Source organism: Odocoileus virginianus, chromosome 15 (genome assembly GCF_023699985.2).
Source record: "Odocoileus virginianus isolate 20LAN1187 ecotype Illinois chromosome 15, Ovbor_1.2, whole genome shotgun sequence".
Classification (NCBI taxonomy): Eukaryota; Metazoa; Chordata; class Mammalia; order Artiodactyla; family Cervidae; genus Odocoileus; species Odocoileus virginianus.
In genome coordinates, this window is record NC_069688.1 from 17,560,639 (window position 1) to 17,575,927 (window position 15,289).

At 47.8% G+C, this 15,289-nt stretch overlaps 1 long non-coding RNA gene across 8 annotated transcripts in view; it reads left to right on the top strand.

Annotated features, from left to right (window-relative positions):
• LOC139038449 (uncharacterized) overlaps positions 1 to 15,289 on the top strand; it is a 66,397-nt gene that overhangs the window by 23,470 nt on the left and 27,638 nt on the right. For all 8 annotated transcript variants that reach the window (XR_011491435.1, XR_011491434.1, XR_011491440.1 and 5 more), the window contains exon 3: positions 715 to 861. This is a non-coding gene — a long non-coding RNA (uncharacterized lncRNA). The remainder of the gene's footprint in view (positions 1 to 714; positions 862 to 15,289) is intronic.

Here is a 15,289-nt window from a genome sequence, read left to right on the forward strand (position 1 = left end):
GATATTTACACTGTTAAAATTCAGCTTTAGTTGATGGATTGCATTTACCAGCCCATCCCAAATTTACAGGGGTTGGAGTATCAAATAAAGGCTGGTTATGTAAAAAACACATAAAGTTGGAGTGGTTTATTATTAGTAGACAGAATTTTCTATTTTATTAATAACAAAGTCTCTGAATATAACTGCTTCTTGTAGATACTTTGTCTTAAGACGAGCATTTAAGTTGTTTACATTTTGTGGGTTATTTTCTTTCCATCTTAGACTTGAGTTTATCCTAGAAACAGAGCTAGAGTGGGGGTTGCCAGGGACCGGGGGAACAGGGAGAGGCTGTAGAGGGGATAAATTTCCAGCTTACAGGCGGGATAATTTCTGAGGATTGAGTGTAAAATGTGGTGACAACTGTCAATCACTGTTTGTATTGCTGAAATTTGCTAAGAGAGAACTTAAATGTCCTCACACATGAAGATAAATGTAAGAAGACGGATGTTGGTTAACCATGTGCGGGAAATCCTTTCACAGTGCAACATGTATCACATCACCGCAGTGTACACTTTCCATATCTTACAGTTGTGTCAATTGTACCTCAATGAAGCTGAAATTTAAAAAAAATGACTCGAGTTTAAAGATCAGAAGAGAAATGAGCAGTACTGAGACTCCCTCAAAGAACTGATGTAAAAATAATCTTCTCTGTTGTATTTGCTTTTTCTTTTAAAGTTCTGTCCTCTGGACCAAGCCAAGGAACCAGGCACCAGGGACCAGACCAGTGCTGGGAAAGCCGGACGCGGCCAGCTCCCAGGATTCACAGGAATGTCAGATCTTTCACCTGTGCCATCCTCTCTCCCTCCTTCTTCGAGCACTGAGGTAAATTAAATCCCATGTCCTTGCTTCTCCAGTTCAACAAGCTCCCACAATTTGTTACCTTCTGAACTTCTTCTGCTGTTGACCTTTGTATCCTCGACTCAGGAACAGGAGTGTAGGGAATCGCAGAAAGAACACAGTTACGTTCCTTTGCATCTTTCATTTAAAGAAATGCTCAAACATGATCTATTTTGTTATTATCTTAAAACTTTAGGGTAACTTTAGGTTAATATAGAATTGAATTTATGTAATTTAAATTAATAGATTGGTTTTTCAAAATGTAATCCATCTAGGTGGCGCATGCTATGGGGACTCTGAAGGAAATGGACATTTGGCTTTCAGATACTGTGATGGTGGGGACTGGGCCAAAGCAGGACCCCTTGGCTGTGTTTAATGTCTGGGTCCTCAGATATACGTCTTCTATTCCGCAGCAGCAGAAACACTGGAAAATTCACATCTAGTTTTGGGGGACTATGGAATGGAAACTGTGTCTAGCTGTTCCTCTTGTTCAACCACAAAGGGTGTGGATCGCTGTTTCATAACGGTCTGTTTGCTGGGTCAGAACCCTGTCTCTGCAAGGGAGACAGAAAGTAAGGGCTGTGGCGAGGAGCCACCAAGTTGCTGTGTTTGTCTTGTGTGATACAATCAGTTCAGTGAGAATTCTGAGCCATTTTGTCAAAGGTGGCCACTGTTAACTTCTGCTCCAAATCTTCACTTCAGGGCTGTTTCCCCTCCAGCTGGGGAGAGGGTCTCTGTTGGGTAAGCCTGGGAGTGTCTCAGCGTCTCCAAGGCTCTCAGCAAACTGTCCCAGTTTCTGTGTATCCATGCACCCTTGGCACCTGCCCCATCCTGTCATAGTGGGCATCCTGGCCCCTGTGGTCTCCACCACCACCCCCAGAAGAGTTTCTCCTGCATTTCCTCAATCCTGGAATGAATTTGGGGGCAGGGGGAGTCTTGTGAGCCGCAGACCTCACAGCCGCTGCTCTTTCCAAATCAGTAAGGCTCCCCGGGGCCACACCCCACACCTGGCTCTGCCACCTCTGTGTCTGGCCAGAGCCACCACCATCCTGGCACAGCCTGCCCGTTCCCTCCAGGTGTGCCCCAGCTCTGAGCTGGCACGGCTTCCCCAGGTCACGCTCTGACAGGCAGCCCAGAGTCCTGTGGCTCTGCAGATTGCCCCTCGAGACACATGCAGGATGCTAAGGACTATGTCCAGACCACCTGAGCAGGTTGTGTTCCAGGTAAGCTGGTCTGCTGGTCTCTTTTCTTTAAGTGAACATCCCCACTTGGAATAATCAGATGCTGTCCTCCTGAGATCAGATCTGCTGAGGTGATGGGAGGCTCTCAGCATAGTCTAGGCATTAAAGGTGATCGATGGGGAGACTCCAGGCACTTGGAATCTGGCAGTTTGTTGGGGGTGGTGAGGGGGAGGTGCTGGAGTCTCTGAGGGCTAAGCTCTAACTGCAGGGGGTGGAAGGAGCCTGCCCTTCCCCGAGGGTGGGGAGAAAGGGCAGGAGTCCATGAGATGAGTCTGAAGATAGATGAGATAACTGGTGTCCTCAGGGGCTTTGTCTCCAAGCCACACACCTCCCAGTGCCCCCACCCCAGCTGCCAGGGAAAGTGGGGCAGGGGGTACAGAAGCCTGATAAGCCAGTGCAGCTGTGGACTAAACTTAACTAGAGCCTTTCCTGAGCCATAATGTCTGTCCTCTGAAGGCTAAACAGCAAAGGGCATAGGGGCCTGAGTGGATGTAGCTCTGCTCCTCGGAGACGGGGCCTGAAGGGGTCTGCCAGCCCCGGGGGACGAGTATCGTAACTCGGAAGAAAATGTGCACTAGAGGTTTGCCTGATGAGCTCTCACTCATGCTGGGAAGCACATTTATTCCATGCTCAGGATTTCTCATTTTACTGTCCATAGCGCTGTTCACAGTGACCTGATGTAATCGTGGTCATACTTTCCTAGCGTGTCGGCGCCTGGAGTGAAGCTGTGCATACAATCACGTGCTGACTTACACGTTCTCTCCAGATTTCTCATTTGACAAACTCCCACTTACAAAAAGACTATTCTTTTGCCCAAAGGGCCAGAAAATCTTGGGAAATACCACATTTTTCTGCCCTGATTGCAGACTGTTGATCCTCCGGAAGATGCAGGAGACATCAGTGAAGCTTTTGCTCAATGCCCCAGATCCAGGCACATACTCAGGCTCCGCAGCCATCAGGGACCCAGTGCCTGGCAGCTGTGTGCACATCATAAGCATGAACCGGTGTTGCTTCCATGCCAGGGCTCTCTTCCAAGTCCTTGTGTGTGGACCATCCGTCCTGCCTCATAATTGCCCCGCTAGTCTTAAAGCAACATCCTCCTTGGAACACATGCTTGAAAGTTTGAAAGTCAAAGAACATGAGCTGATCTTGATTGTCAAGAGGAAGACAGTGTGCACATCATGAGCACAACCTAGACAGAGGCCAGGAGCCCTGGACTGAAAGTACGACCTGCACGTTCCAAGTGTGGATTCAGGCTCTCGGCTGGAGCAGCAGCAGCCTGTATCCAGGGACAGGTGCACACAGACCTTCTCGCTCATCAGTGCCATCACCTGAGTCTTCTTCTTGATGGAGACTTAAAACGGGCAAAGTTTCTCTCATTGTCCTAGGAAGACACTGCCAACAGGTGACGTGTGGAATTAGGATGCAGAAGAATCAAAAGAGATCAAATGAATGGAACTGGAAGACCCCATTCTGGTCTTTTTGCTGCCTGAGCCATTAAAACTCTTTTTTTATCTTAAAATTATTGACAGTCATCCCCTAACTTTGTGGAAGTTCAGCTGCTCACAGGTGCTGTAAGAAAATCCCTCGGTGTCACCTCATTTCCAGGGTCGTGTTTCCTTTCTCCCACAGGCACTTCCAGAGTGAGCCAGGCAAAGATGATTGCATTCTGCTGGTTTTGTGCGGCCTTTATCCAGCCTGTGGTGCAGTTATTCACTGTCAAATGCAATACGTTGTGATTTCCTGCCTAATTCAAATTTTATGAACATTCTGCAGTCTTACTCTTTTGTTTCTCTGCTATTGCTAGCATTTTTCAAAGAAACAGTGTTAGAAGAAAGGAGCATGCACAAATGTAGCTCACTTACTGTCGGTGTGTCCCGTTTCTGCTCCAGTGCACCTCTTAGCCCGGGAGCAGCTTCTCTTTCTCATTTGGAGAGAAAACCTGAAAATCTTCAGGCCTGAGAAACTTGGGGGTCAAACATTTAAGAAAGAGTCTCCATAAAAATATTTTGATAAAGAGCCTCTTAAAGCTCTTTATACCTTTTTGAGAGAATCGTTTCTTTGAGTCAGTGAAGGCAGACTTTGTTCAAAGCTCCTCATAACTTCTCGAGACAAGAAAATCACTCTAATAGCCATGGAGGGAGCTGCCGGAAAGACCTCTGGCTTGGAGACCATCACGGGGTTTACTCGGCGCCGATTGAGGGTTCCGGTTTTAGAGGGACTTGGCTGGGAAGCAGATTCATCCCACGTGCTCACTCTCTACCTATCCCCCACTTGTGTGGCAGCATCACTCTGTTTGTCTTTATTTGTCATTATTTCACCTGGTTCCAGAGGGGGCTGGCGGGGACAGGCAGCCCCTGGGAGAGTGGCCAAAGGGGCCTGATGGGCTGGCGGCTTGTGCCCGGCACACTGACGATAGCTTCTCAGACGTGACTGGGGTGGGCTCTTGGCTAAAACCACAAAAGTGGCATAAACATAAGATGACAGCGCTGAGAAACCAGGTCCGGCCCAGCAGTGCCCACAGTGGAAGCAAGACTGAGTCAACCTCTGACTGGCCACTGTCTCCTGGACACGGGACCATGGAACTCAGACTGAGAGAAAAGCATGACCCTGATTTTGCTTTTTTTTCCCCTGACATGTTTTCTTTTCACATTGTGGATTTTGTTCGAGGGACCACTTGTAAAAGTTTCATGAGATAATTTATTGTACAACATGTGAAATAGATAACATGTTCTTTTTCTTGCTAAAGCTCTTGCATCTCTTATCTAGACTCAGTGAAACCCCTCTGCAGTATAATAATTAATTACTTTTTAAGAATCTACAGTAATCTTCTATAACTGCACAGTTGCACATATGTTCACATATATAGAGAGAGTTAATATCTTCATGCATGTAATTTCTAGGAAGAAAAGTCTTCTAACCACATTTATAAATTGAAGGCAGTAAAAGAAAGTTGTTTAGGTAAGTTATCAGTGTCTGGCTCACAATATGGGAACCACTTCAGAAGTATTTATGAAATGAATAAATACAGTCACCGGTGGGGATGAGAGGAGGCATAAGCATTTCTGTTCTCAATTGAAATTATTCTACGGTGTTTATTTGATGACATAGGAAAGCTTTTATGCTAAAATAAACACTTAAGAGGGTATATTTGCAGGAAGAAAAAGCATTCTACTTATTAAATGATTTCCAAGGGTCTAGAATCTCACAGGATAAAAATGTAGAGACTGTTACTCAAGAAAGACACCTAGAGGCTCTAAGTTATGCGTTTGCTGAACAGCTTCTTTCTGACATTAAAACAAAATAAAGCAAAAAACACTTGTAACGAAAGAAAGCTGAAAATCAGGCAAATGGGAAAGCAAAACGCCACCTGTTACTTAAGGAGCTGTTTCCATGCACTTCCTCTGGAGCACGTCCGCTGAGCTTGACTGCATGTGACAAAAATTAGAAAGATGCAATTTTACTGCCTTCCTTCCTGGTGCACTTGGCTTAAATGTGCTACTTCTGTTGGAATCTCAAGTTTTTGCATGAAAAGGAATCTAAAGCATGAATGAAAAGTTTGACATGGAGGTGTGTCTGATATACAGCTTAGTGCCTTCAAGCGTGAATGAGATATTTCCTGAGGGATGGAAGGAAGAAACAACTTTCATTCCTTCCATTCTCTGCCCTGATGTGAGGACACCACCCCTAACTCCTCCATCTGAGCCTGGAAGTCATTCTGGGAGCCTGTGTCCTTGAACTCTCTGCCACCTTCCAGTTCCGCTAGCAGCTTCCTCACCACCTGTTACTCAGCATGGTGGGGAGTGGCTGTGTGCTTCCTACAGAACACACTTTGCAATGATGCGCAAATTTTCCTATTGTTTGAATGATGCCATTTTACTAGAGTGTAAGCCTCTTGAAGGCAGGGTGACTTGCTCTCTGCTCTATCTCCGCACTTGGCACAGAGCTGGGGTGCATAGGTCATGCTCCATACATATTTAAAAATGAGCAAATGAATGAATGAATGAATGAATGAAATCATATTAGGATTAATCACAGTGGCCGTGGCTCTCACTTCCTTAGGCCCCAAAAGAACTGCCTCAGCTTGTGGGTCCTAGTCCCTGAGTCTGTAAAAAGATCTTGATTGAAAACAAACTGCAGTTCATCCTCCTTAGTTGGTGAAACATTAAATGTCTTCCCCTAGAGTCTGAGACTCACGTGAGGATAACTACTTTCACTACATATACTCAGCATATACTGGAGACTGTAGCCAGTGCAGTAAGAAATGTAAACAAAAAGCATATGATTGGAAAGGAAGAAGTAAAATTATTTCTTTAGCAGGTGTTAGTGGTTTACATAGATCTGCTAAACTTCTTTGGAACCCAAAGTGCATTCAGCAAGGTCACAGGATGATGGTCAGTTTTAAAAAATCAGTTACATTACATACCAGTAGCAAAGAACTGGAAGACAGGACACGAATATCCCGTGTGCAATAGCAACACACAAAATACAATACTTAAGAAGAAGGAAAAGACACACACAAGACCACTGCTTGACAAAAATGTAAGTCAATGGAATAAGACTCTCCTGCTCACCGATTGGAGGACATTCCTAAAATGTTAATTTTCCTAAAATCGATCTGTTGATCACACAGTCTCAATCAAAATATCAGGGTGCACTTTTCAAAAGAAATAAACTGATTCTAAAACATATTTGGAAAACCAAAGCATCTAAGAAAACAAAAACAAAGCTGAAAAATGAAAACCATTGGAAGACTTACACTGTCTGATTGGATTTTTCCTACGGATCTGTGTTGTTCTGATAGTGGTGTGCTGTTGGCTTACAAATATACAGATTCATGGAAGAGAACAGAGAATTCAGAAATGGATCCACCCATATACACCAGCTGAAGCTGACGGATGTTGAGAATGTTCAATGTGGAAAATGAACGTTGGGAAGTGGTCTTCTGAGGAGCTGGGCAGTTTTCTTCCTTTCCACCCAGTCCACCCTGCCTCCAAGCAGGCTGCTTAAGAGGTTTGGGTTGGAGGCAAGTGGAAACATCAGGCTTTTCATCTGTATTGATGACTAGGGCAGATCTGGGGGTGTGGGTCACCCCTCTGAGGGGGTCAGAGGCAGAGTCCAGGATGTGTTACTCTTCTCCTTTTTCTAGAATTCTTCCAATTCTGAAAGTTTTAAATTTATTTTTTATTGAAGTATAATTGACTTAGAGTGTTGTGTTAGTTTCAGGTGCACAGCAAAGTGATTCAGTTATACATGTACATATATATGGGCTTCCCTGATGGCTCAGTGGTAAAGAACCTGCCTGCCAATACAGGAGACACAGGAGACATGGGTTCGATCCCTGGGTTGGAAAGATTCCTGGGAGGAGGGCATGGCAACCCACTCTAGTATTCTTGCCTGGAGAATCCCGTGAACAGAGGAGCCTGGCAGGCTATAATCCATGGACTCACAGAGTTGGACACGACTGAAGTGACTGAGTGTGTGTGTGTATGTGATTTTTTCATATTCTTTCCCCTTACAGGTTATTACAAAATATTGAGTGTAGCTCCCTGTGCTGTAGATTCTGAAAAGTTTTGTTTCTATAGTTTTCCTGTCTGGACTGTGTATGTCTGTTCCATGTGCTTCTACGACCCCAAGCTGCTCCTCTTGGGGAAAATTCTTATGTTCCTGATTCCTGTTTTTTAAAAAAAGTGTATATATTTTTCTAAATACAACTTATTTATCCTGCTTTCTTTTAAAGAGTTGCATCTTTTTTTCTAAACTCCAGACCCCACGTGATCCAGAGGCAGGTGAATGTCAGAGATGTCTATACCGCTCTGCACCTGGAGCGGGGGTGGCCACCCGGGAGGTGATGGGTGGCTCTTGCCCTGGTCAGGTCCCCACATGCTCGCTGGTCCCTGGCGGTCTAGTCAATCTTCACCATGCACACCCCTTCGCGATGTCACAGGCCTGGCTGGGGCACAGTCCCCGCTTTCTGGAAACAGTCTGAGACATTGATGATTCTTCATTGGGAAGTGCCTGGTGTTGTGTAAACACTTAACAAGTTTTTGCTGAAGGAAAGAAGGGTGGCAGGAATGCAGGTAGGCAGACTGCTCCGTGGAGGCCACCAAGCTGCCTGGTGGAGATGTCCTGGAGCCCTGCGCTGTGTGGGAGGAGCTGGCGGTCCCTTCCTCCTCAGCAATGGCACGTGGAGGATGGGGTGCCACCAGCACACCTGCAGTCACGGGCCAGGCAGGCATCCCCCACCGGCCGACTTGGTTCACTCTGCCCGGGTCATGGGACACGGGGGTCCTGAACTTGAGGGGGAAGGAGGCTGGTTTCTCCCCCGGATGCAGGCCTGTTGGTCTGGTTTCGGCCTTGGCCAGGTCCAGGCTGTTCTCTGGTAGCCCCTGAGCCTGGAATGGTGTGAATTTGCCCAGAGGTCAATGCCAGGTGGACTTGGCTTGTCACGACTGGGGTGAGGGAAGATGACTGCCTCCTAGGGTGCTTGGGGACCCGTGGAGAGGACCACCAGGTGAGGAAGAGTGACAGGTGCTAACATCTCCTGAGACACCAGTGAAGCCATCTGAAAAAAAATGAGCAACTTTTGAAGCAGCTTTGACTTCTCCCCAGTGTAGTCTGTTAGATTAATTATGAGGATATTTGCCCCAGTTTTGACTTACCAAAGCAGTAATTTCATATACTTTACCCTAATCTTTATTTTTAAACTTATTTATAAGTGCACTTATTGATTGTAACTTATTTATTGATTGAAGTAGAGTTGATCTATAATATTATATTAGTTGACCCAACCTTTACTTTTCAGGGGTGAATGAACCCATGGAATAGTGAGCTGTTTTAAGGCTTAAGAAAAGCTGCTTTACCTTGGAAAGAGAGAAAGGAAGAGACTAGGAAAGAGTCATGTGTCAGCACACAAGTGAGCTCATGTCTTTTCCCTGCGTGTAGCTTGCAGGGAGCTCGGAGCTGGGGCAGGAAGTTCAAGCGCAGGCTCTAGGGATCGGGGAGCAGGTAGGCTCCCTGCTTTTCTGCCACCCTCCTGGGTCCCACCATCCTGTCTTTACTTCTGACTCGGTTCCTGGAGTCTCAGGGGGTCTCGAGCAGTGTGGGTGGGAGCAGTCAGGAGTTCCAGGCCAGCCAGGAACTGTCCTGGTCTTCAGGTGGTGGCGAGGCTGGGGTGTGCCTGGCGTGTTCCTTGACGGCTCCTGACGTGGGGCCTGCTCATGGTGGGTTACTGTGAACCGTGCTGTCCCAGCGCACCCAGCAATTTCCTTTTTGAGTCACTTTTCATCTCTGAGTGAATCATGCTCCGCCTTGCTTTCTCAGCCTTTCATGCCTCCAGGCTCCAGGTCCTTGGGTGCGACACTGTTCTGTGCGAGGAGAGCCGTCAGCAGGAGCCCCTTCCTCAGCAGCCGGCCTTCCAGTTCCCTGGGCTCAGCTGTCCAGGCCCAGGGGCTCAGTTTTCTAGGCATGGGGGCTCAGCCATCCAGTGTGGCTGGGGTGGTCCAGCAGGCCCATTGCAGGCAGGAACGCTTCCCTTTCTGTCTGGGTTTTTCTCTTGACTTGAAAACTCAAAAGCTTGTCCCCCGGGCTTTGTGAGAGGACCTTTTAGTGTCCCTGTGCCCGGGTGCGGGCTGTGCTCTGTCATCAGAAACGTGAGATGTCCCTAAAAGCAGTGGTCCGTGGGCTCAACCACAGGAATCTCTGAAGCCTTTTCCTTTTTCTCATGGTTCTGAAAAGCATATACTTACCAAGAATTTGGCTATGAGTTTCTGTTGTTGCTTCCAGCCGCCCTTCTTTTATTCTGTTCCTCTCAGTTTTGAGCCCACAGACACTGGTCAAAACTGAAATTGCTATTTGTACAAGGCGCTGCAGACAGGAATGCACGGGGCCTGAGCACAGAGGGCTCTTTGTGGGTCCCAGGCTCGGGTGGGTGTGCCGGGCGCGGGCGGGCCTTCCCGCGGAGCCTGGAGGAGCCTGGATGGGCCTGGCCCTGGCTCGGCCTGAGGCAGCTCTTCCAGACCCGGCCTCCTCGGGGAGCAGGACCGGAGCCCAGCCCCGGAGAGGATGTGACTAATCCCTGGATCTAGGCGCTGCTGCCTGTGCCCCAGAGTTTGGCCGGTTCATGGGCTCCTGGGTTTCCCAGGGGAGCTGTCGATGCTGAGGGGGGAGCTTGTTCATGCTCTCAGCCCCCAGCTTTGTCCTCCAAATCACTCAGGATGCGCCCGGAGTCGGAGACAGGGGACATAGCGTTCAGGCTGGGGCCCTCCCCTCTTCTCCTCGTTCCCCACCCATCTAACCCCGTGATGACATTCTGTGGGTCCTGGGGTTCCTCCAGTTTTCAGGGTCTTCAGGGGGTTGTGTGCTGAGCGTGAGGAGGGCTGAGTGCTGGGTAGGCAGGCGCTCCCAGGTGGGAAGGCCTGGGGCACAGAGACCTGGGGACGACTCTTCCTCACCTCCTGCCCTGTCCCCGCATCCTTCGAACCTGACTTTCTCTCCTGTTGTCCTTGCCCCCCGTCCTTTTCCGGGTATTGGAATCTTAACCCGTTTTCAGAGGCCATATACTTCAGCAACTGTTGAGGTTGCTTAGGTCACCGTGACCTCATATCAGCTCCCCGTAGTGCCCAGGGTGGCCATCCTGGCGCCCATGCAGCACCTGGAATTCCGTTAGGTGAGGCCCCAAGTCCCCCCCTCCCCTGTAACGCTCACCTCTGTAGACCCCGCCTCCCCGTAGATCCCGCCTCCCCTTAGACCCTGCCTCTCCATAGACCCCGCCTCCCATAGACCCCTCCTCATAGACCCCCCCCGCCCCTCCCCCTCCCGCCCCCATAGACCCCGCCTCCCATGGACCCCGCCTCCCCACAGACCCTGCCTCCTTACAGACCCCACCCCCGTAGACCCCGCCTCTCTATAGACCCCTCCTCCCATAGACCCCACCTGTCCATGGACACTGCCTCCTCATAGACCCTGGCTTCTCATAGACCCCGCCTCTTCATAGACCCTGCCCCGTAGATCCCACCCCCATAGACCCCGCCTCCCTATGGACCCCGCCTCACGTAGTTCCCACCTACCTTGCAGCTGGAATATGGGAAGAGCTCCATCTCTAGCATCCAGGTACCCCTGGGGTGGCAGCATTGTCGAGGACCTGCCCCAAGGAAAGACCAGATTTAGCATAGAGAAGGCATCTCAGAGGCAGAATGAGCCTCCAGGCATATGGCAGAAGGTGGAGAGGGTGGAACGTGGTTTCCTGGCCAGAGGAGGGGTGTGTGCGTACACACACTGACAGACACACAGACACATACACATGTGCACATGGACCCCAGACTCCTCGCTGGCTCTGAGATGCACGGAGGGAGGAACCCTGAGTGGGGGACACACGTGTCCAGCTGAGTGTCGCCCACTGGGATCTGGGATCTTGGATCCGTCATTTGTATTAGAAGTCTGGACCCCTGAACGTTGGGGGGACCCAGCAGCAGGGGCGCTGAGTGGAACAAAGGCCCCTGGATGCATGCAGGGCTGCATTTTGTCAACCCGGCGTCATGTTCCTGCCTCAGCAGGACAGACAGATGCCTGGCCAGGTGGGGAGATTCGATCTGCTCCCCGGGTGCGTCTGCACCTGGATCGTGTGATGGGAGCAGGTGCTGAGGCCCCATGGCTGCAGGAGCAGAAAAGGGAAAAGGCCAGACCCTGGAGCAAGTGCAGCGGAAGCCTGGGGCCTCCGGGGGCAGCTCAGCTTTCTCAGTGAACGATCTGAACTTTCTCATGGCACAAACCTGCATCTGGGGGGACTGGGTGGAGGGCAAGGATGGAGTTCAGCGTCTGCAGATGGTCCCTCCAGGGTTTGAGGTCTCTGCTCCTCCCCGTGCCAGGGGTGGGGGCACTGAGGTGCCTGGTCACCCTGGGGCCGAAGCCTATGCTGCTGGAGGTGTCCGGCAGGACCTGAGGTCAGGTGGCCTAGCTCTGGCAGGACTGGTGGCCTGTCTTCCACCATCCATCTCCCAGCACAGAAGACCTGAGTTTGCCCCTGGAGGGAAGCCCATAACGGGTTTCACATCCTGCCCTCTCCCTCGAGGTGGCCCAGTGTTGGCAGCTCTGAACAGTTCTCAGATCAGAGTTCAGAAATTTCCCAGTTGTTTCTCTAGTCACTGTTTTTCAATCCCCTCTAATAACCACACATCTGAGATTTTGATCTCTTTTTCTATGATTTGGTTTTTTTCTCTTTTCTTCCTTTTTAAAGATTGTACATATAAATGAGATTATACAGTATTTGTCTTTCTGTGTCTGACATTTCACTTAGCATAAAGTCCTCAAGGTCCATCTGTGTTGTCACAAATGGCAGTATTTCCTTCTTTTGTATGGCTAAATAATACTCTGACACACACACACACGCATACACAGGATGCACACACACATATATGTCACAAGCTGTCTTAAAACTCAACATTCAAAAAACGAAGATCATGGCATCTGGTCCTATCACTTCATGGCAAATGGAGAAACAATGGAAGCCATGACAGTCTTTATTTTTTTGGGCTCCAAAATCACTGCAGATGGTGACTGCAGCCATGAAATTAAAAGATGCTTGCTCCTTAGAAGAAAAGCTATGACCATCCTAGACAGCATACTAAAAAGCAGAGACGTTATTTTGCCAACAAAGGTCCATCTAGTCAAAGCTATGGTTTTTCCAGTGGTCATGTATGAATTTGAGAGTGGACCATAAGGAAAGCTGAATGCCAAAGAATTGATGCTTTTGAACTGTGGTGTTGGAGAAGACTCTTGAGAGTCCCTTGGACTGCAAGGAGATCAAACCAGTCAGTCATAAAGGAAATCAGCCCTGAATATTCACTGGAAGGACTGATGCTGAAGCTGAAGCTCCGTTACTTTGGCCACCTGATGCGAAGAACTGACTCACTGGAAAAGACGATGATACTGGGAAAGATTGAAGGCAGGAGGAGAAGGGGACAACAAAGGATGAGTTGGTTGGATACTATCACCAACTCAATGGATGTGAGTTTGAGCAAGCTCCAGGAGTTGGTGATGTATAGGGAAGCCTGGTGTGCTGCAGTCATGGGGTCACAAAGAATTGGACATGTCTGAGTGACTGAACTGAACTGAATTATTTATTCATTCATCTGCTGATGGACACTTAAGGTGCTTCCATGTCTTGGTTATTGTGAATTATTTTGAGTTAATTTTTGTGGTGGGTATAAAGTCTGTGTCTAGAGTTTTTTGCACATGGATGTCCAGCTGTTCTAGGATCATTTGTTGAAAGAACTATCTTTTCTCACTGAATTGTCTTTGCCCTTTTGTCAGGGATCAGCTGACTACAGTAAACAACTTAGAAAAGTAGGTTCAAAACTATGTCTTTGTCTGGTTCCCTTCTAGGCAGTGAGTGCTTTTGTAAGTCCGATTTGTTCTTATGCCCAATCAAGTTAGCCTGGGTACCGAACTAACACAATCAGCTATACAGTACTTTACTATCATAGGTTTATAATACCCTTCACACAAATAACACATAAAAAGCTAACAAACACAAACAATTAAGAAAATATTTTTAAACCTTACAATACAGTACTGTGAAAAGCACAGTACCACAGAACAACAGTTGGCATACAGGGGCTGGCATCAGGTGAACAGGCAAGAAAATTACTGACTGGAGGAGGGAGAGGAGGTGGGAGATGGCAGAGCTGCTGCTAAGTCGCGTCAGTCGTGTCCGACTCTGTGCGACCCCATAGATGGCAGCCCACCAGGCTCTGCCGTCCCTGGGATTCTCCAGGCAAGAACACTGGAGTGGGTTGCCTTTGCCTTCTCCGGGTAGAGCTGAATGATCGCCAACAATAGGAGACAGAGGGCAAGCTGAACTTGGCTCATGCCTGTTGTTGATGGCATCGGTTCTGGTTCCTTATTGGATTCAATTCTATCCACCCTCTTGAAAAAACCATCCAGTGATGTCTGGGAGTAGCTCTTTCTTTCTCATCTTAGATGACACGGTACACTGGATCGCACTCTGAACAGCTGCTGCAAACTTTGTGCAGCATTCTGCATTTGGGTCCTGAGTCTCAAAGACTAACAGAACCTCTTCAAATAAAGAAAATCCCCTTGCCATTTCCTGCGTCATGAATCTCTTCTGTTCTTCAGTTACTTCTTCCTCTTGTTGCTCTATTCTCTTAATAACTTTCACTTTTGTTTTCATCATTATCACTTGGCGCTTCTTAGCAGTACTAGCTACATCACTACTTTTACATTTGCTTCTGGACATCTTGGGCTTGAAATAAAAATATCATACTACTGTACTCTATGTGTGTGTGCTTATTTGCTCAGTGGTATCCGACTCTTTGTGACCCCATGGACTGAAGCCTGCCTTGGCTCCTCTGTCCATGGGGATTTTCCAGGCTAGAATACTGAAGTGGGTTTTCAGGTCCTCCTTCAGGGATCTTCCCAACCCAGGGATCGAACTCAGGTTTCCTTCATTGCAGGCAGATTCTTTACCATCTGAGTTACCAGGGAAGTCCACTGTAAAAAGTACACAAAAGCACAACCACTTATAGAGGATGTGACACTGTACACCAGACACATGAACTAATTTATGTGATTGGACAAGCTTGAATCTTTGAAAGTTTGCAACTTAAAGGTTCATAAGTAGGGGGCCTACTGTATGTTTATATGGGTCTGTTTTCAGCCTGTCTATTCTGTTCCAGTTCACCCATTTGTCCATCCTTTCACCACACTGTCTTGATTCCTGTAGCTTCAGAGTAAATCTTTAAGTCAGGTATGTCCATTCCCAGACTTTGCTCTCTTTCTGTCTTGAGTTTACTATTTCAGATCTCTTGTCTTTTCATATAGCTTCAGAAGCAATCTGTGAATGTCCACAAAATAACTTGTTGGGATTTTGTTTGGAATTGTATTTGGCATGGTCTTTTTCAAGGGCTGAAAGAAAAGAATTGTCATCTGCAAATTCTATATCTACCAAAACTATTCTTCAAGAATGAAAGCACATGTTCAGACATATCATATCAAGACATATTTGGAAGAAGTAAAAGCTAGAGGAATATGTTTCCAAAACATAGTGGCGCAACTACTATGGAAAACAGTCTGGAGGTTCTTCAAAAATTTAAAAATAGAACTACCTTAAGACCCAGAAATCTCACTTGTTGGTATAAACCCAAAGGAAATGA